At 41.7% G+C, this 21,702-nt stretch overlaps 1 protein-coding gene across 8 annotated transcripts in view; it reads right to left on the bottom strand.

Annotated features, from left to right (window-relative positions):
• ralgapa1 (Ral GTPase activating protein catalytic subunit alpha 1) overlaps positions 1-21,702 on the bottom strand; it is a 337,589-nt gene that overhangs the window by 19,143 nt on the left and 296,744 nt on the right. The gene's annotated exons all lie outside the window — the stretch shown is intronic.

Raw genomic sequence — 21,702 nt, 5'->3', positions numbered from 1 at the left:
AAGCAGTTTGTATCAATTATGGTTAATCATGTTTTCCGGTATAATTTAGTGTAGTGATTATTCAGGTTCTCTTCAGAAATGACTTTGAATTGTGTCTCTGAATTACCTGCTCTTAATAAAAAGGAAAACAAGGCAGATTATACCTTCTATATGCACAATGATGGAACTAAGTTCCTGATTCACTATTATGTGTAAATAGACTAAAATACTCAGGAGGCAGGGCTTTCCTGCTTGTCCGCATACTTCATTTCAATTTTTCCATTTGTTATTATAGATCTGAGTAGCAGGCTTAAAACCCATAATGATGTCAAACACCTGCAGTTATAGTAGCCCTTGGGCACTCCATCTGTTCCTTTCAATAATCAGGCCATCAGCTGAAGGTTGCCTAGGGCAGAATGCCAAATTGAGATTGTAAATCTTTCCTTTGTGGTACAGCAAGTAAAATAATTTTCAGGAGGAGAGGATATCTGATGCAGAGCTTCCACAGACAGTGCGGACCACTTAGAATCAGAGGTTTCTAGTTTCCTCATTTCATAGAATCACAGGAACTTATAAAACAGGAGGAGGCCATTTGACCTATCATGCTGTGCTGGCTTCTGGAATAGCAGTTATGTTTATGCCCACAGAACAGTAGTCATTCTGAGTCCCATGGTCATGCTTTATGTCTGTAGCCCTGTAAGATGCTCATCCTGAAATCCCTATCCAAATACCTTTCAAAGTTATCTATGGAATTAGCTTTCACCACCTTTTCAGGTATATTGATCTAGATCTCATTAACTTGGGTGAAAATAATTCTCATCTCCCTTCTAGATCTTTTGCCAATTATTTTAAATTTATGACCTGGTACTTGACCGACTCAGCAGAAGGAATGGTTTTTCAATATCTACTTTGGCAAAACTGCTCATCTTAAAGCCTATAATAGGTCATCTCATAACCTTTCCAGTTCTAAGAATAACAGCTCTAATTTTTCCACCTCTCCACATTAGCACCTGATAAATCTACTCTGTATGGTTTCGAAGGCCGTTATTTCTTTCTTAAGGGGACACACGGATAGGAGACTATTCCAGAGTGAGATGTAGACAGTGTGTAGTTGGGAATTCGGTTCAGGTGGTGAGTTCTGGTAAGTTTTTTCTCAAGTTTCAATTTAGATTAAGAGTCAGGCTCTGACATAGAACTTTTAAGCTTCAAATGGGTTGAAGAGCCTGGTTAAACAAGGAGCTGAATGGTAATGGCAGTTATGTGTCAATCAGATGAAGTTAGTTGGTTCAACAGGTGTTAATTGCAGTAGCAGGAAGCTAAACTAGCTAGTGACTCATCTGAAGCTCTATATAGGCAGGCAGGTTCTTCAAACTGCATGGAAATGGGGCTTTGCCAGAGTGAGATGTACACAGAGTTTGGTGCAGAGAGGTAAAGAGGTGCAACATTTTCTAATTAATTTCAGCCTCCACCTGTTGGAGAGTTTTCTTCCTCTGTCTGGTAAGTGCAACTTTCTATTATGTTATCTGTGTAAATTACTAACCAATTGACTAATTAGGCCATAAGATGTAGGAACAGAAGTGGGCTATTCAGCCCATCGAATTTGCTCCGCCAGCCAATGAGATCATGGTTGATCTGATAATCCTCAACTCCACTTTCCTGCCTCTTCCCCAGAAACCTCGATTCCCTTACTGATTAAAAATCTATCTCAGCCTTGAATATATTTAATGGCCCAGCTTCTACAGCCCTCTGCGGTAAAGAATTCCACAGATTAACTATCCTCAGAGTAGAAATTCCTCATCTGTCTTAAATGGGTGACCCCTTACTCAGATTATGCCCTCTGGTCCTAGACTCTCCCACAAGAGGAAATAATCCCTCAGCATCTACCCTGTCAAGCTTCCTAAGAATCTTATATGTTTCAATAAGGTTGCCTCTCATTCTCCTAAACTCCAGTGAGAACAGGCCCAACCTACTCAACCCTCTCCTCATAAGAAAATCCCTCCATACCCAAAATCAGCCTAGTGAACCTTCCCTAGACTGCTTCCAATACCAGTATATCTTTCCTTAGATAAGGGGACCAAAGCTGTTCATAGTATTCTAGGTGTGGTCTAACTGATACCATGTATAGTTTTAGCAAGACTTCCTTATTTTTATACTCCATTCCTGTTGAAGTAAATGCCAGCATTCCATCTGGCTTCCTTATTACCCATTGAACTTGTATGCTAGCTTTTTGGGATTCATGCACAAGGACTCCCAAACCTTTTGTGCTGCAGCATTCTGCAGTCTTTCTCCATTAAAATAATATTCAGCTCCTCTATTCTTCCGGCCAAAGTGCATAACCTCATATTTTCTCCACATTATATTCCATCTGCCACTTTTTTGCCCACTCACTTAACCTATCTATATCCCTCTGTAGGCTCTTTGTGTCATCCTCACCACTTACCTTCCCACCTATTTTTGTATTATCTGCAAATTTGGCGATAGTACATTCACTTCCTTAATATATCATTAATATATATTGTAAATAATTGAGGCCCCAGCACTGATCCCTGTGGCACTCCAGTAGTTACAGATTGCCATCTGAAAATGCCCCCTTATCCTAACTCTCTGTCTCCTATTAGTTAGCCAATCCTCTATCCATGCTAATATACTACCCCCAACACCACAGGCTTTTATCTTATTAAGTAGCCTTATCTGCAGTACCTTATCAAATGCCTTTTGGAAATCCAAATATATTACATTTACTGGTTCCCCTTTATCTATCCTAATTAACTCCTCAAAGAATTCTAATAAATTTATCAGGCATGATTTCCCCTTAAATAAGGCTGGACAGAGATGGCAAGACTGATGTTGTGTCATGGCTACGGTATGTGAGGATATGTGGAATGCATTGCAATCCCGGACAACCATATCTCCAGTAAGTGTCTGCAGCTTAAGCAACTTCGGCTCAGAGTTACGGGGATGGAGACTGAATTGTGGACATTGTGGGGCATCAGGGAAGGGGTGAGTTACCTGGACACTGTTCCAGGAGGCCGCCATAGCTCTTAGGTTAGGCAGAACTTTAGAGTTGGGCAATGGTCAGGGACAGGAGGGTCTGACTGTGAGTCGGGTGGTAGGAGGAAATCAGCATGTAGAATGGAGAAGCCTCAGCGCCTGACTTTGTTCAACAGGCATGAGGTGTTTAACACCTGCGTGAATGAGGAAAAGGACTGCAAGATGGATGAGTGGCCTTGGCACCATGATGAAAGATGCCATTCAAGTGGGGGGAGTGAAGAGGAAAGTGGTAGTGATAGGAGACAGCATAGTCAGGGGGATAGATACTGTTCTCTGCAACCGTGACTGGGAGCCCCAAAAGGTTGTGCTGCCTGCCCGGGCCCAGGATTAGGGGCATCCACTTGTCATTGGAGAGGGGCTTGATGTGGAAGGGGAAGGATCCAGTTATCGTGGTCCACGTGGGAACCAATGACAGAGCAGAACGTCATTTTTGGTTCTACCCAAGAGAATTTTGAGGAGTTAGGATCCAAATTAAAAAGAACATCAAAGGTGTTCTTTGGAATGTTACCTGGGCCACATAGAGTCAAGCAGGTTATAGAGTTAAATGAGTAACTCAAAGAGTACGGGAAGGAGTTTTCAAACATGGGGCACTGGCACCAGTGCTCAGGGAAGAGTGAGCTATTCTGTTGACAAGGGCTCCACTTAAATTGGGCGGGTCCAGTGTCCTGCCCAATCATATAACTAGGGGTGTGGGCTGGGCTTTAAATTAATGGGGGCGGTGGGGGGGAAAGAGGGTGGCAGTGTGGTGTGGGGAAGAGGGTTCGATTGAAGGAAAATTTAGAAATCTAAAGGGAAAAGTTGAGGTATCAGAACGGAATAGCAATGTGGGTAAAGAGAAGCAGAGTGGGACAGGAAGGAACGGAGAGTTTAACAAAAATTGTATATTAGCAAATAATTTCATTGCAGCGGATAGATGTAAAAAAAATGAAATTAAAGGCTCTTTATTTGAATGCAGAAAGCATCTGCAACAGGACGAGTAACTCACCTCCTGATTCCCCAAAGCCTGTCCCATCTACAACACACAAGTCAGGAGTGTGAAGGAATACTCTCCATTTATCTGGATGAGTGCAGCTCCAACAACACTCAAGAAGGTTGACGTCATCCAGGACAAAGCAACCCATTTGATTGGCACCCCATCCACAAACATTCATTGCCTCCAACACCAGCGCACAGTGGCAGCAGTGTCTAGCATCTATAAGGTGCACTGCAGCAACTCACCAAGCCTGCTTAGACAGCACGTTCCAAAACCCACAACCACTACCATCTAGAAGGACAAGGGCAGCCAACACATGGGAACACCACCACCTGGAAGCTCCCCTCCAAGCCACTCGCCATCCTGACTTGGAACTATATTGCCATTCCTTCACTGTCGCTGGGTCAAAATCCTGAAATTCCCTCCCTAACAGCATTGTGAGTGTACCAATGCCATATAGCCTGCAATGGTTCAAGGCAGCAGCTCAGCATCACCTTCTCAAGTACAATGAGAGATGGGCAATAAATGTTGGCCTAGCCAGTGACACCACATCCCATGAACGAATAAAAAAAGGCTGAGCTCATGGCACAAAGAGAGATTTAGATCCAATCGCCATAACAGAGACATGGTTACAAAGGTGAAATAAACACTCCAGACTACACAATATTTCAGAAAAATAGACAGAATGGCAAAGGAGGAGGGGTAGCTTTGTTAGAAAAGGATGATATGAGGTATGGGTAGAAATTAGGAATAGCAAGAGTCAGAAAACACTGGTGGGATAGGTTATAGACCCCTAACAGTGGTTATACTTTTGGGCAGAGCATTAAACAAGAAATTATTGGAGCTTGTAACAAAGGATTGTGAGTGACTTTAATCTTCCCATAGATTTCGACAATCAAATTGGCAAAATAAAAGCAAAATACTGTGGACGCTGGAAATCTGAAACAAAAACAGAAAATGCTCCAAAAACTCAGGTCTGACAGCATCTGCGGAGAGAGAAACAGAGTTGACATTTCGAGTCCGTATGACCCTTCTTCAGAGCTACAGAGAAGTAGAAATGTGATGAATTTTATATTGTTTAAGGGGGGTGGAGCAGGTGAAGCTGGATAGGAGGCCAGCGATAGGTGAGGGCAAAGGAGAAGTTGACAAAGATGTCATGAACAAAAGGACAAAGGGAGTGGTAAGGGCTAAAAAAAAGTGCTGATAGCAGCATTAAGATAAGGAAGTAGATTGTGATAATAGCAGGACAATGGTAAGCACTCTGAAAAGAACATGAACAAGTAATAGATGGCCCTTGTGGGGGTGGGGTGGGTGAGGTGTTGGGGGCAAAAGGGGGCTCGAAATGGGATAAAAAGGGGGTATAAAAAAGGGATAAAACAATTAATAAATGAATGAATATAAAAATAAGTGGATAAAAAATAAAAATGAATTTTGAAAAAAGGGATAAAAAGGGGTGTAGATAGAGGGAAGAGTTCATGGTCTGATTGGCAAGACTGGTCTAGAAGATGAGCTTGTTGAATGTTTTCATAACAGCTTCCTGGAATAATACATTAAGGAACCACCTAGGTATAAAGCTATCTTAGATCTAGTATTATGCAATGAAGCAGGGCTAATTAGTAATGTCGCAAAAAGAGATCCACTGAGAAATAGTGATCACAATACCACTGATCTCCAGGTTATATTTGAAAGTAAAATACTCCAATCATGAACAAGTAAAACTTAAACAAGGACATTTAAATAGGTATAAAGGGACAATTGGCTAAGGTTACTACTGGGTAAACAGACTAAGAGGTATGGAGGTAAATGGACATTTAAAATATACAATTCAAAATTTTCAACTAAAATACATTCCATTGAGAAGCAAAAATGCAGCAAGACTGACCCATCCGTGGCTCACTCACTCTAATACTATTAAATTCCTAAAAGAAGACGCTCACAATGTTGCAAATACAGTAGCAGTCTGAGGATTGGGGATGTTTTAGAAACTAGCAGACTACCAAAAGGTTAATAAAAAGGGAAAAAGGAGAATGGGAGTAAACGAGCCAGAAATATAAAAAAAGTTTGTAAGAGCTTTTATAAATATATAAAAAGGAAGAGAGTTGGCCCCTTAGACAGGGACAGCAGAAATTATCATGGAGAATGAGGAAACAGCAGAAGCATTGAACAAGCATTTTTTTGTCTGTCTTCACAGTAGAAGACACATGTTTCATACTAGAAATAGATGATAACCTGGTCACTTAAAAAAGGTGAGGAAATTAAAGAAATTAATATTGGCAGAGAAGAAGTATTGGAGAAACTTAAGGGACGAAAATACGACAAATCCCCAGGGCTCGATGGCCTACACCACATGGCTTGAAAAGAGATAGCTGCAGAGATAGTGGATGAGCTGGCTATGATTTTCCAAAATTCCTTAAATTCTGGAATGGTCCCATTAGATTGGAAGTTGGCAAATGTTACTGCTTTTCAAGAAAGGAGGGAGAGAGAAAGCAGTGAATTACAGGCCAGTTAGCCTAACATCAGTTGTTGGGAAAATGCTGGAATCTGTTAAGGAAGTCTTAATAATGCACTTAGAAAAGCATAGTATGTTTTGAACAAGTCAATATGGCTTCGCTAAAAGGAAATCCTGTCTGACAAATTTAATGTTTTTTGAGGATATAACTAGTAGGGTAGATAAGTGGGAACCAATAGATGTAGCATACTTGGATTTCCAAAAGGCATTTGGTAAGGTGCCACACAAAAGGTGAAGAGGCAAGATAGGGTCTCATGGAGTTAGGGGATAATATTTTAGCATGGATGGAGGATTGGTTAATGCATAGAAAGAAGACGTGGGCATAAATGGTGCTTTTTCAAGTTGGCAGACAATGAATAGCAAGGATCAGTGCTCGCACCTCACCTATTTACCATCTATTATGAATGACTTGGACGAAGATGCAAAACTTAATGTGTCAAAGTTTGCTGATGATACCAAGCTAGGTAGGGAGATAAGCTGTGGGGAGGAAACAAGAGGCTGAAAAGAGATAAAGGCAGGTTTAGTGAGTGGGCAACAAGATAGCAGGTGGTATCTTGGTCGTAATAGAAAAGCAGCATGTTTTTTTAAAAGGTGTGAAACTTGTAAGTGTTGACATTGAAAAAGACTTGAGTGTGCTTGTACAATGAAAGCAGCAAGTTGGCATGCAGGTGCAACAAGCAATTAGGAAGGCAAATGGCACATTGGTCTTTATTACAAAGGGATTGGGGTACAAGAAGAAAGAAGTCTTGCTACAATTATAGAGTGTTTTGGTGAAACCACATCTGGAGCACTATGTGCAATTTTGGACTCCACATTTAAGAAACAATACACTTGCACTGGAGACAGTACAGTGAAGGTTCACTAGATTGGTTCCTGGGATAAAGGGGTTGTCCTACGATGAGAGACCAAGTAAATTGGGCTTTTATTCTCTGGTGTTTAGAAGAATGAGAGGCAATCTCACTGAAATGTGCAAAATTTTGGAGAGGCTTGATAGGGTAGATGCTGATTATTTTCACTGGTTGGGGAGTCTAAAACACAGGGGCACAGTTTCAGGATAAGGGGCCGATCATTTAGACTGAGATGATGAGAAATTTCTTCACTGAAAGAGTTGTGAATCCTCGGAATTCTCTACCCTGGAGGGCTGTGGATACTCCATCTGTAAATACGTTTAAGCCTAGGATAGATTTTTGGTCTCTCAGGGAATTAAGAGACATGGGGAGCGGATGGGAAAATAGAGTTGAAGCCCAAGATCAGCCATGATCATATTGAATGATGGAGCAGGTACGACAGGCCTTATGGTCTACTCCTATTTCTTGTGTTTCTCGAAGTGCACACGGTGCCCAGAATTATTCTACAATACTCCAGCTGTGACCTTTGTTTGATTTTGCATTATATTCCTCTATTTAAGCCATGTGCTTTTTAAATCACCTATTTCTGTGATAACCCTGTAAATCAGAGGCTAGCCAAGGAAAGTGTACAAGAACTGTCTGCACTTGTATTAACAGGTCAGCGTGATAAAAGAATCTGATTTGTGTTGTGTTCACAAGTGACATTTCTAGGTATCCTAATTTCTGAAACCTGGAAGGCTGTTTACAACGTATGATGTACTCCTGGAACCGAATTGAGAGTTACCTGCTAATTGATACACAACCATATTTCAAATACCTCTTAAATGGTTAGCAATGCTTACTTTCAGTACCAAAATCAAACTAGAGGGCATGCTTGACAAAATATCACATTGACATGCAAAGAATCAATTCAACGTTATATCTGCTTGAGATCTACTCTCAGCAATGTTGCATGCTCTACATATCTCTGTGGTTTCGGCTAATCTACCAATAAGGGACAACAATGAAACTAGATTATGAAGAACTAATCATCAACGGTGATACAAGACAACGGCTTGAAATCAGCATAAAGGAAAGGTCCCAAAGTTTCTGAAGCTTGAATAGTCCACCCACTAATCATTTGCTCTTGCTTTTATTTCACTGGCATTCAAGTAACTTGTGCAATTTCAGCAGCTGGGCTGATCATAACTGAAGTAGAGGCACAGATAGGGTAGCAGGTCTGTGAAGCAGTAAAGCTGAAGAGACTGTGCATATTATGAATATTTCTCTTGCAGAGGGTCAGGGAACTCTTTGTGATTGTTCAATGTAATTCATTATTTTGGCTATGTGCCCATTGTATTGACTGGGCTTGAACTAGAAGCAGTAACTTTTGTAAGGCAGGCCGGACAACTCTTATTGCAGATTACTGATAGGCTACTGTAATAGTTGGACAAACCAATTAACCTGTCCTTGCCAATTCACTAAGTGAAGTACTTGGAAAGAAGCATATTTCTTATGCTTTAAAGGGAATGCTGGATGCAACAGTGGAGCAATATCTAACAAGGTGGTCTAGGAGAGTTTCATCACTGGAAGCCTTCAGCTGAGGAAAAATCTACCCATACCAGTTGCAATGAATGACAGGTTTTGAGATACCATTGTGTCAACAAGTTCCGACATTATGGGATTCTCAGATCACAAAGGTGGTTGCGTAGCACGTTGTGGTAGGTTTCGCCAGAACTTTGCCCACTGAATTGAAATCGAGCTTCTAGAAAGATAATGTCTTTGGAGGGTTTCAATTGGGATTTCTTTAGAGTTACTGGGTGGCATAGCTGGAATTCCAAACTTTTGCGAAAAAGGATTACAAAGTTCTTACTGAATGGCGGCAGATTTTTGTTAAGTACAGATTCAGCATTTTTTTAAGGTGTTTAAGAAAATTAACGTATGTGGTTAAACCAGTGTTGCTGTAACCACACCTGTGGCTAATGAGCAATTTCCATTGGGCAACATTTGGCTAAGAGGATGAATGGGGAAAAAACTGGAAGGCTGTGTACACTTCAGGAAATATACAGAAGAGAATAATACACTAAACAGCAGATAGAAATCCAATGCAAGTTGGTCAAGTTTGAGTCTAAGGGCAGAATTGTCCCCGAATTGCACGAAATACAGTAACGGGCATGGAAATTGACACTTTTCCCGCCAGCCGCAATGACGGGTTTTTGCACTGTATCGGCACTGTCCCTCCTCATAAATTATGTATCCACATGAAACTCACCAGATTGTTGGTGGGCAGCCTCCAGTTTGCCCACCCTGACATGACCTCACTGCTTCCTCACTCCCGGTGCCATATTTAAATGGCTACAGTGCATACAGTTCTCAATACTTGCAGCTCAGGACAGCTCCATTGAAGGGATGGTCCCAAAACCTAAGAAGAGTGCTGCCCCCAGGTTTAGTGATGCCTCAATTGGGCACCTGCTGGTCACCTTGGAGGCCTGCCACAATGCCCTCACTGCCTAAATTGGCGGTTGAGGCTGAAACGCTCAATTAATTTAAAAATACTTGGATCTGCATCTGAGGCACTGTAACCTGCAAAGCTATGGACCAGATAGTGGAAAGTGGGATTAAAATGAATGGCTAGTTTCTTTTTAATCTTTTTCTGGCTGGCACAGACATGATGGGCTGAATAGCCTCTTTCTGCACCGTAACATTTCTCTGGTTCCATCAAGAAAAGATGTCAGCTGCAATACTCAGATTGCAAGGGTGATGGAGGAGTCAATCTGCATTCAGTCTGAGGAAATCACACCATCATACCAACGCTCTGAGGTCAACACTGGCAAGATAGCGGCCGCCATAGACACATTGGTCCGGGACATCGGTCTTGCACTGCTGCGTGGGCTAAACTCCATCATTGAAGCCCTAGCTGGCCCCCCAACAGTGTCAACATGAGGGGGTGTGGTGCAGCTCCATTTCACTCCAGCTGCTCCTTCTCCTCAAGGAGTTAGCCAAGGTCCCTTGAGCACCCATAGGGAGAAGGACAATCAACTGAACACTCCAGGGCCATCCACCCAGTTGACTTCAGGAGTGTCCCACCGATCCAACTCCCCTCTTCCTGTGACCCCATCGGCTTCAGCTCCAAAGGCTGAGGAGTGTGCACCTGCCCGACAGCAGGACACTCAGAGCAGGCCGGGGCCCTCCAGAGGATGCCCGCAAGGATCATCACAGACAGCAGGGCACAGCAGTCAGCAGGCTGCCTCCACCTTCACGGTGCATGTTGGGGATAGATCAAGATGTAGCGATAGGGTTAGGAAAAGAAAGAAATATAAGGAGCACAATGGTGGCACAGGTGTTCACAACATGTACATAATGTGCACAATTGTAAATAGAATATGACCCCATTCCAGGTCTCCTCATGTTTACCTTTTTATTAAGAGCTGTGTTACAGTCAATTAGGTAACAGACCATAGACCCTCACCCCCATTTATTGCAAATGTCATTATCATGGGCATGTCATATGTGTAGTCTGCTTATATTTCATAACTGTGTCTGGCCATTTTCATATCAGTTTCAGCACCAGATAACCTCATCTGTAATGTTATCGCTGCTTGTGGAAGGCACGTTGTTCACATGCTTTGCAGGGTTGTCTCATTTTGACTCTTGGCTGTGTGACAGAGAGGCAGAGGTATTCTCCCATGTCATATGCAGGATTGAAAGGTGAAGGTGTAGTGTAGGTGGTCAGAAGTATTAACGCATGGAGAATGGTGATATGTCCTAGAACTCCATGCACTCTTGTCATCTGCCAGGGCTTCCATGCTATGAGCCCGTACTCTTAAGGAACAATGCATTCCTGTCTGGCAGCTGCACTTGTGACTTTCTGACTGTAAATCTAATAAGCTGAGCAATAAGTGTGAACACTTTGCCACCTTAAGCCCACGGGACTCTAGCCCTTTCAGCCAAACTAGTCTCCTGGCTTTCGAACCTACAGGCTTGAGCATCTTGAACCATGTAGTTGTGTGTGCTGTGGCCATGAGGCTCGCGTTTCAATGTGTGGTTGCAGCTCTGTGCATCCCCTTATCTGACCACTGGCCACAGTCACAAATGCCAATCCCAAATGGTCACATGCAGTGGACCATGGATCCATTGAGCATGAGCGGGAACTACCAGCTGTACCTTCAGATAATATTGATGGGAGAAATAGGGTATGAGCAATAACGTACTGAAGCTTAAGCGTGCGTTACATTGGAAACTACGCATGACTCTGAGGGCTTCATGGTGTCAGAGATTTTTCAATTTGCCTGGGCCAGCGCTGCCCATGAGGGCACAATGTCCGGTTAAAGAGGAGGCATGTTAATTTCAGCTATGCCAGCTTTTGAATATTGTTATCCTCAGGTGGTCCACATCCATAATAAGGTAAGAAAAGATGCAGGCCACCATCCCTGAGTGAGAGTGCTGGATTTCAATGGGATTGAGAAGAAGGTGACAGGAAGGACTGACTCATTTGTACATGGGTTGAGACCTGCCAAACCTCTTTGGCTGCCTTGGCCCAAGTCTTACACATCTGTTGCACCATCGATGTCACTCAGAATGCATAGTCACGTTGCTGGACATGGATCGCCTCGGAGCGTAGTCTGATTGAAGGCTAGCACCTACAAGTCCACTCACAATAATGGATCAGCTCCTGCATCATGCAGGCTACCGTCATGACTGGGATGTTGCAGAGATGCTTGAAGAATCAGCACCTTTGGACCTTTGATGGCAACGCACCCTCCTTCAGACAGTACTTCACCTCAGTGAGGAAGCACACTCCCAATGTTTCATCAACCTTCAAAGGATCATGCCAAGGGGAGCCTGATGTAGATCTACTGATTCTCATTTTGAATTGCATAGTTGAAAAGATAGGAGTCACAAATTTCCTGTTCATGTCGGCCCCTCATGTAGGTCACTTGTCTAAGAGGATATTCACACCATCTCTTCATCCACCTGCTTGAATTGTGTGGCGATGAAGCCCTCCTGTGCACGCCTGCCTTGTCTAGCCTGTGCTATGGCCTCTTCTTTTGCAGCACTGGCTTCCTCGAACATCTCTACCATCCCCTTCGAGGTGCTTCCCATTGGGCAAGTCACCACCCCATCCTTGCAGTGCCAGGTTGTGTAGTGCACAGCAAGCCAGGATGATCCCTGACACCCTCTGGGGAGTGTACAGGAGTGTTCTGCCAGATCTGTCCAGGCATCGGAATCACATCTTCAGCATCCCTCTGGCGTGCTGGACCAATGTTTGGGTAACGGCATGAGCCTCATTGTACCTTCTCACTGCATGAGTCTGAGGTCGCCACATGGGCGTCATCAACTACATCCTTTGTGGGTATCCTTTGTCTCTGAGGAGCCAGCCCTGGATCCTGTGTGGTCCCTCCAAGATCTGCGATCTACTCAAGATATATGAGTCAGGGATGCTCCCTGGATATCTGGAGCAAACCTGCAGGATTTGTTTTGGTGGCACACCAGTTGTACATTGAGTGAGTGGAAGCCTTTCCTGTTTATGTATTGTACTGCCTGCTGCCAGGGAGCTTTGATAGCCATGAGCGCAGTCGATGGCACCCTGCACCTGTAGAAACCTGGAAATCTTTGAGAAGGCCAGTGCTCTGGCGTCCTGGTGTGATTGGTCTCTGTTGAGGTGGATGCAATTGTGGGCCTTGGCAAAAAGGGCATCTGTGACTTCATGTATGCATTTTTGAGTGGATGTCTGAGAGATCCCATAGAGATCCTCTGGAAGGAGCCAGTAACAAAGTTGAGTGGCACAGAAGTTGAGTGCAGCTTTAATTTTCACAGCCAATGACAGTGTATGTCCTCAGAATCCATGTGGCGCCAATTTGTGCAGAATGTGGCAAATGTGAGTTACCAGATCCCTGGACATGCGGAGGCATCGGTAACACTGGTTCTCAGTCATCTGCAGATAAGACAGGTGACTTCTGTTCACCCTGGCTCTAGCAAAGTGCCTATGCACAATGTTTCTGCTCTTCACATCTTCTGCATCTAGAGGGGCAATTATGCAGCCAGCAATGAATCCAGATGCCATCTTTCTGGTGGCCTCCTCTCTGCAGTGTCAATGAGAAACAGACAACAGTCAGGACTCGTCTGCAATACTAATAAATGGCTTATGAACGATTGTGGGTTCATGGCCCTGGTTTCCGTATCACCAACTGCTTGCCACAGAAACTATCTACAATGTGGCGAGTGTACCAAGGTGTTCTCCTTCCCCCTAATCATGAGCAACTGCTATGAGATTGCTTTGGCCAGGTGCCTGAATGTGCTGCTTTCAGCCAAGGCGCTGGCATCCTCATACACAGCACTATAATGCTATCGAGTTCGGAATATATGTGTCAATTTTTAAACAGTCTATGCAATATGTTGAGGGCGGCCCAAGTTTTGCCTTCTGGGAACCGTCCAACACCACTACCACAACATGATTGAAATGCTTATCTAGGTGCCCAGTTGCACTTAACTTCATCATTGCTCTGGGGAAACGCCACACTGTGTGAGGGTTAAACCCAGGAGATCAATTACTGCCACTTTGCGCAATTAGTGTCACATGAATGCACACCATTGCAGGGAATCACCAAAGTGATTGAGAGGTGTCATTGAGACCACTAACATTCCCCAGCTGTGCCTGTTTGTTCATGTGGGTATGCACAGTTCAGTTGGGTGGCCTTTTAATCACAAACCACCCCCCCATCACCAGTGCAGTCAGCTGGCACCCTTGTGCCTGTAGAGCCCCCAGCAGCAGGGTTTGTTCTCTTTATACTTTATATCTACACAATTGAGGTAGGTACGAAGATGGTAGTGGTGGTGAATTCTCACTTCCAGATCAGCTTGGACCTTCCCTGTGCAAGGATGAAAACCAACCCTCCTATTTCATCACCAAGGAAGCGAACGTTAAGATTACCCTCCCTTGTAGGCATCTTAATCCTCCCCCTGTACCCCTTGATCCCACTGATCTTTTGGAGCATACCCATTAGTTAGCCCATGGACATCTCAGAGGTGGAGGTGCCTATGGCTCATGTCCACCTCAGCCCTCAACATCGTGAGGACACTTGCACTGTTAAACATGTAACCCCAGACACTCCCTAGGATTCCATACCCCTTGCCCTTCCTTTGCGAAGCAACCCCTCACCCTGCAGGCTTTGAATTTGCCAGAAACCACTTCCTCCCCTTCCCCAAGCAAGCCCTCGCCCTGCAGCCATTGAAGACACCCCTGCCTTACCGCTGGTCTGGTAGGTTGACACTTCTGTGTTAGCCCCCCTGAAACCGAGATGGTGCTGCCAGTGAAGCCTGGCACTGAATACCGTGCGCGCTGCCCAAAACAAGGTAGGTGAATAGTCCTCAAACTGAGGAGCAAAGTGCAGGTCGCCAGGTGCACGTTGTTTATGTATCGTTGTGAAACACATCAGCGTGCGGGTGACCTCATGATCCAGCCTGGGGGTGATTCTGGCGAGCAGGGATTATAATTACATGCAAATATATGGAAATGACATTCTCAATGTTCAGCAGCGGGAAATGCAACTCACCATTGACAGCAGGAGCGGACGATCGCAAACTGGTTTTACGAGGACTTAGAACCAATTTTTGTGATCTCATGAGATTTTTCGCTCCCACCCACCATGATGCCCGTTGCAAAAGGAAGCGGAAAATCCCAGCCTAAGTCTTAGGAAATCCTATTCACGACAAAGAGCAGTAAATAATTTTTCCAACAAATACCTGTTGTTTTTTTACCCATCAGCCCATTTTGTAACCTTGACTGAGATTAAGTCTGAATTCCCTCATGGCTGAGTTTAACAAATAACCCTTTGTCAAGTGACTTTTGGAAGTCTAGGTGGATTATATTGTGGCACTTATCACAGTTAAGTTGGAATGTTACTTCCTCAAAATAGTTAAATTAGTCAGGCTGGATTATCCCTTCCAAATCCATTTTCACTGCTATTTAGGAAGTTATGAACCACCTTCAACAGATAATGAATTCAATTAATTTACGCAGCAGTGAAGAGAGATAACTTCTGTAATTGCCGGTGTCTGATTTTGGAATATTCCTGTAATTGAGTATTGCTGAAAAAGAGAGACAATTTTTGTTGAAGCATTTTGTCTTGCACTCATCAGGACAATTCACAAGAAAATGCTGATGTCAGGGGAAACAACATATTTATACTGAGTGCTGATTGGTTAACTCCAATTGATACGGACATTGCCATTGAAAATGCACCAGCTGATGGTGATTGACAGTTAACTACCAAGCATTGTTTGAAATTTAAACCAGGCAGTTTTATGGATTGGTCAGAACACTGCCCTGGGGAATGAACCAGCTGTCACTTATTTTCCTTAGCTGAAACAGGCACAATGTGTGTACATGTTCTTTCTGTCTGCAAAGAACAGGGCCCTGTCTATTAATATATGTAGCTTCCACTACATGCAAATGCACCATCCTGCGAGCCCAACTAACAATCTTAAATTAGTTGTCAGCGTGATTCTTAGCACATTGTGATTGCTGGTGTCTGATTTCTGAATATTGCTGTACTAGCCTACTTCCAATCTAGACATCTCCCTAGCATTCAGTGATTCCCTCAATGATAACCAGTACTTTATAAATTTCCTCTCCAATTTATCTTGGCATATTGGGATAACTACCATTTACCATGATTTGTTTTTTAGTTTGTCTAGAACTTCTCTATCATTGTATTGAGGTTACCAATTTTGTATGATTTATTTATGTGGAGGATGTGTTGCTAATGTTTTCCCTTGGAGAAAGTAATCACTCAATATTTCCTGTTATGCTCATCCCCTGTTTTGAAGCCATTTTTTAAAAAATTATTCTCACTTTGTGAATTTATTGACTTTTTTTTGGCACTTGCAGTACAGTTTTTTTTTGTCTCAGTCTTCCTGACCCTCTGATCACACTTCAAGATGTTTATCTATGTAATTTTGATTATCCCATTTGCTTTCTCCCTGCAAGATTTGTAGAGGCAATTTTGCCTCTATTTTGCTTTTGAATCTTTTTTATTGGTCGGTGTAGTCTAAGCTTGCTGATTCGAGATATGTATTGATCCTGCATGGTCGAAATTGGGTCTTCTATAACTAATGTTACCTCCAATGTTATCCACTCATCTTGCACAATTGCTGTGCAATAAATTACAATAAATGTAGTTCATCATTCTATTTGTCTTGATGGTTATCACTCCAGTAACTGATCATGTTGAGCCTCTGGATGTCTTTTTACTGCAATCATAGCTATTGCAACACGATTCATGGAATACTTATATCACCCAGTTTTCCTTCCGATAAGTAGTACTTCACATTCGCACAGAATGAGTGGAATTTAATTCTGCCTTCGGGAGTGAGCTGGGAGATGGAGGGGACCTGCAGAATTGGAGGGGACCTGCAGAATTGGAGGGGACCTGCAGAATTGGAGGGGAAAGCCCGGGGTGAAGTACTCATTGCCTTTCTGATCCTATGCAATTCACTCGGGGATGGGGGAAAATGGGGGACAACCTTGCAGTCCAAAGGCCAATTAAGGGCCATGTCCTGCTGCTGGTATTCTACCAGTGATTTTGGGGGTGATAGGGTTGGTGCCTGTGGTGGGTCCAATGCCACCGGGGGAGGCCATCAGGTACCCAGTAAAAGCTGGCGGCCTTCTTGTGGGTTTGGGAGGTGATGGGGGTGAGGCTCTCTCCTGATCAGGTACTCTGTGACCATGCACAGCATCCTGGTCAAGGGTCACGCCATTTGATAGATCCCCCTTACTCCCCTCACTGGGTGCTGCTTGATTGGTCCTGGCGAGCCCTAAATATTTATTTCCATTCCTGGGCCTACTCCATTGTTGGTGCTTTTAGCCAGCTGCAGTACCGGTATTGACCACCGCCCCAGTTGGCCCGCAGTACTTGGAGGCAGGGTCTCCACTCTTAAAAGGAATGGAAGCCCCAGTGGACAGACACTTAATTGTCTGAAGTGCATAGAATTCCTCTGGGGCTTAAATTCAGCCCACTAAATTTCACACCTCTTTTGTCCCATCAGAAACATTTTGTCAGACTTACCTCAGGTTATCTCGTCATATTTAAGTGGCCCTCCTAGGGCTTCTCAAGTTAGACCAATTTACATTAGATTTCTGAATCATTAGTGAAAATTTGAAACAGTTCAGCTTTCACACCATTCCTCTTAGCACTCACTCTGCATTTTCCCATACTCCAATACAACTACGTTTTCTTGTTACTTGCTACCTTTAGGTCAATTTCTTTTCTACTCCTACACATAGAACATTTGAAATTCATACAAAATTAGGAACACATTACACATTCAGATTTTGCACACAAAATAGCCTTTCCAATTACAACGTACTTGCTATGTGAAGGGACATTGTTTTAAAGTTGCTCTATCCATTTGGATTTGTTCCTTCCATCCACTGAATTTGCTCCTCCAGTTTTCCTCATTCATCCAATTAACACAACCTTTCTTATTGTTTTCCGACATTGTCTTCTTAATTTCCTTAAATTGTTTTCAACTCAGTAAACTATTGATTAAAGTTTTATCCTACTTTCCTGCTCCAGTAATAGCTGAAAAAATTCTTAACTTATCTACCATCTTTGTCAGCTTGAAATGTGGCCTCTGGAAACCCCAATACATTATATTTAATACACTTTACAACATTTCATTACAGGGTCAAACCTTCAATCATAATGATTATTGGTATGCAAGTATTTTCCAGCATCTCAACTTTATTACTAAAAAGTGGGTGAAGTACAGCCTTGTTTCTGAAAGCTGTCTCCTATTAGCTCCAGGTATTTACCTTACCTTTTGAAAGATTCTCATTATTATTCCTTTTAGATATGGGCGATCTGAATTGCCCAGAATATGTACCTACTTGGCCTGCAACGATTTCCTGATTTGATAAAAAATTTGACATGAGTTGCATCACGTCACCCTGACACTCTATAATTCCAGTTGTTCAGTTCTTCACTTGTCATGGTTTTCCAACCAAACTCAAACATTCCTTTACCTGAAGTTGTATTAACATGTAACAACATTATTGTAATTTTTGTAAAGTTAATGGAAAAGAAATGTCTTCACTGAAAAAAATAAGAAAAACCACAATGTATTGACGAAAAATGAAAAATGTATGAAGAAAACAAATGTTGGAATAAAGACTTGACAAAAACGAACACAAAAATGTAGCAATTTCTCTTCTTTGCAACATAGAAATAGCATATAACACATTGGAATAAAAATTGTCATAAGTGACTGAAATATAAATCAGATCAGATTTGATTCAGCATGAAGCCTGAGAGTTACAAAAGATTGAATGGAACAAGAGAAGAAAGAATGATTTGAAGCGAGAGCAAGATAGATTAAAAGGGAGCTCATGAAGAAAAATCTCAATTCCTTGATGCATTTCACTTACAAGCAGTCAAATCAAACAACCAAAAACAAAGTTGAATGGACTAGCTTATAGCACACCCTGTGTATTATAGTACACATAATTTTGGAAATCCTGCACCAGACTTTGTTATATTAAGGATGTTAGGGCACTAATCAACAAATTACAAATGTAATACATATTAGCTACTTCCACCTACTGAAATTGTTAGAAAATGTTCACCAATAGGCCAACAGCTGAAGGTAAACTCTGATGAAATACCAAGCTATACTTGAGCAGTAAAACCTCTGGTGTTTTCTGAATCAGCTAATCTCAGAGCAGGGTCAGGGGCACTAAAACTGACAGCAGGATCCTGAAAGAAAACAAATGTTGAAAAGACATCCATTCTTGATTTTTATATGTTGACAACTGCTGGAAAGATGAATGTACGGCTGTTAGGTAAGAATAGATTGGTCTTTGCAATGATGACTCTCGCAGTTAAATAGATTCTAGCCACTCTCAGTCTAAGCTCAGACATTATGAACGGCTACTTGGTTAAGTCACTGGTGGTTGCCAGTGTCCCTTGTAGTCCAAAACTAGTCATTGCCTTCAAGACAGGAGGAAAAGAAGATAAAGTGAAGAAAAAAGAATGTCAGGCACTGAGGCTATTTTTTTCAGGAGTTACTTCTGAAGTTACTCAAATTATAAAATATTCAGGAGCAGGAGCAGTACCTAGAGTGGAGGATAGGAGGGGAGCGAAATCGACTAAGTTTAATTAATTCATATTTTAAAGAACAACTGTAGATGATTCTCTCTTTGCTTGACATTTCAGATCTTTCCACTGGTAATGATCACCACTTAGTCTGTCTTAATTCATCATGATTGCTCATTTCCCCGTCCTACAAGATAAGACAACCCTTTTAAGCAGTTCTGCTGCTGGGTTTATACCCGCATTTCTTTTTTTTTAAAGCAAAACAAGTTAAAAAACACTAAACACAAAAATAATCCAGAAAAGAACAAGCTGCAGTTGAGTTAGGCTTCATGTTTGAAGTTTTCATTAAAATGTCCCAGAACAACTGAAAAATTTACAAATATATATCAATAGGAAATACTGATATGTACTTAGCTTCTGGGTGCACATTAAATTCAGTACAACACGTATTTGTTGCAATTTTTCTCCCAAAGAAACCAACTTGTGGGAGAGTAAGAGCTGGCATGATTTTCACCTCAATCTTGTCACCCTCTCACCAACACCAATGTGATCATGTGGTAACATTGTAAAGACCAATTGTATTTTATTCTGTAAATAAACTAAACTTTGTAAAATATAATTCTAAGCATAAGGGAAAAGAAATAAATTTATAAAATCATTGGTGACATTTTGTACCAATACAAAGGAGACTACATCAGGTTATAAAATGAGACCACAAGTTAAGTGATGTCTTGAACATTTACTATTTCATGTTTTAGTTATACTGCTACTTAGCAAAAATCTTCATAAATGCCCTCAATCATATTGATTATTTCCATTTGAGCTGTGGGAAATTGTGCATATTTGAGCTTGTGATAACTTCCTGGTGAAAGTTTTCATGAAATATGTAAACAATACATTTAGTGTACGGTAATGAGACAGTATCTAGTTACAAAAGGGCCACTGTATTTTAGATATTCAGGGATAGTTTTAAGATACTTTTGGAATTCATTCAAAAAGATAGCACAAGTGCTAGAAACTAAAATTAATTTGGTGAAAGTATTTTTTCATCTTAAGATAGAAATGAGCATAGTTCTCATGATGTTATTAATGACATTAATTTAGTGAACCAATTAGGCAATGTTCATTAAGCTAGCTCAAACCTAAAATACATTTTTTAAACCAGTATGTTAGAATGACAAATTTTATATCTGCCTCTTCCTTTTTGAGAGCAAGAATGTAAAATTCTCAGATATGGTTACTATACTTGTGTTTGGCAAAATGGTATGACATATTCCGACTTGTGCACTTTAATAATTTTCAGTGATCGTGGTTCAGAGTCATAATAGTACAGGAGGCCATTTGGCCCAGAGTACATGCCACCTCTCTATAGAGCAATCAAATCAGTCCCATTCCTCTACTTATCCCCTCAGCCTTGAAAATTTATTTCTCTCGAGTGTCCAGCAATTTCCTTGAAATCATCTATTGTTTCCGCTTCCACCAACCCTGCAGAGCAGCGAGTTCCAGGTCATTACCAATCACTGCATAAAAAATTCCTCCTTGCATTCCCCATACATCTCTTGCCAAACTCTAAATTTGTTTTTGTTCTTCTATCACCATCTAATGGGAACAGCTTTTCCGATATGGCTTATCTTCTGAGTTGTCCATCATCTGGATATCACAAAGCGGTTTTTGAAATATTTGGAAATACAGCTCAGTTGCTTTTATTTTAAAAGGTTTACTAGTTTAAAAATAGATGGAGGTAATGTATTTCCTTAAATTTTAAGACTGTGCCCAATAATAGCAGCTTATTCTTTAACTTCTCCAAAGACTCTTATCAGGTGAATTCTTTATTTTATAAAAAGCTATGATTAACTTTTATTGTTGTTGATCTGTTTTTGAATATTTATTGAAACAGTGCTATTGAAATCATTAGGAAGTCTGCTTGGGGGAATTACATTGTCTGGGAGCTAAATTAATAGATGTGTGGTTATTTGCTTGGAGGGCTTAAGCCATCAGGTAATTTTAATTTTATTAATTAACATTTCTTGTACATCATCAGGTTCAGTAACTCTCCTCCAAGTGACTTCTCATTAAAGTCATCAGCACTCATAACTTTAAAATAATTTTGAAAGATGTACAAAAGGGAAGCAAACAATTCTTTACGGTGGGATTTGTAAAAAAAAATATAGATAATGAAATGCTTTGTTCTAGTTACAAATCTCACTAATGATTTTATCCCATCTAAAAACTTACTTTCTGTATAATATAGCACACTTACTGCTGACA

This window comes from Carcharodon carcharias, chromosome 20 (assembly GCF_017639515.1).
Source record: "Carcharodon carcharias isolate sCarCar2 chromosome 20, sCarCar2.pri, whole genome shotgun sequence".
In the NCBI taxonomy this organism is placed as follows: Eukaryota; Metazoa; Chordata; class Chondrichthyes; order Lamniformes; family Lamnidae; genus Carcharodon; species Carcharodon carcharias.
The sequence above is the reverse complement of the archived record's forward strand: the minus strand, read 5'-3'. Positions and strand labels throughout refer to the sequence as shown.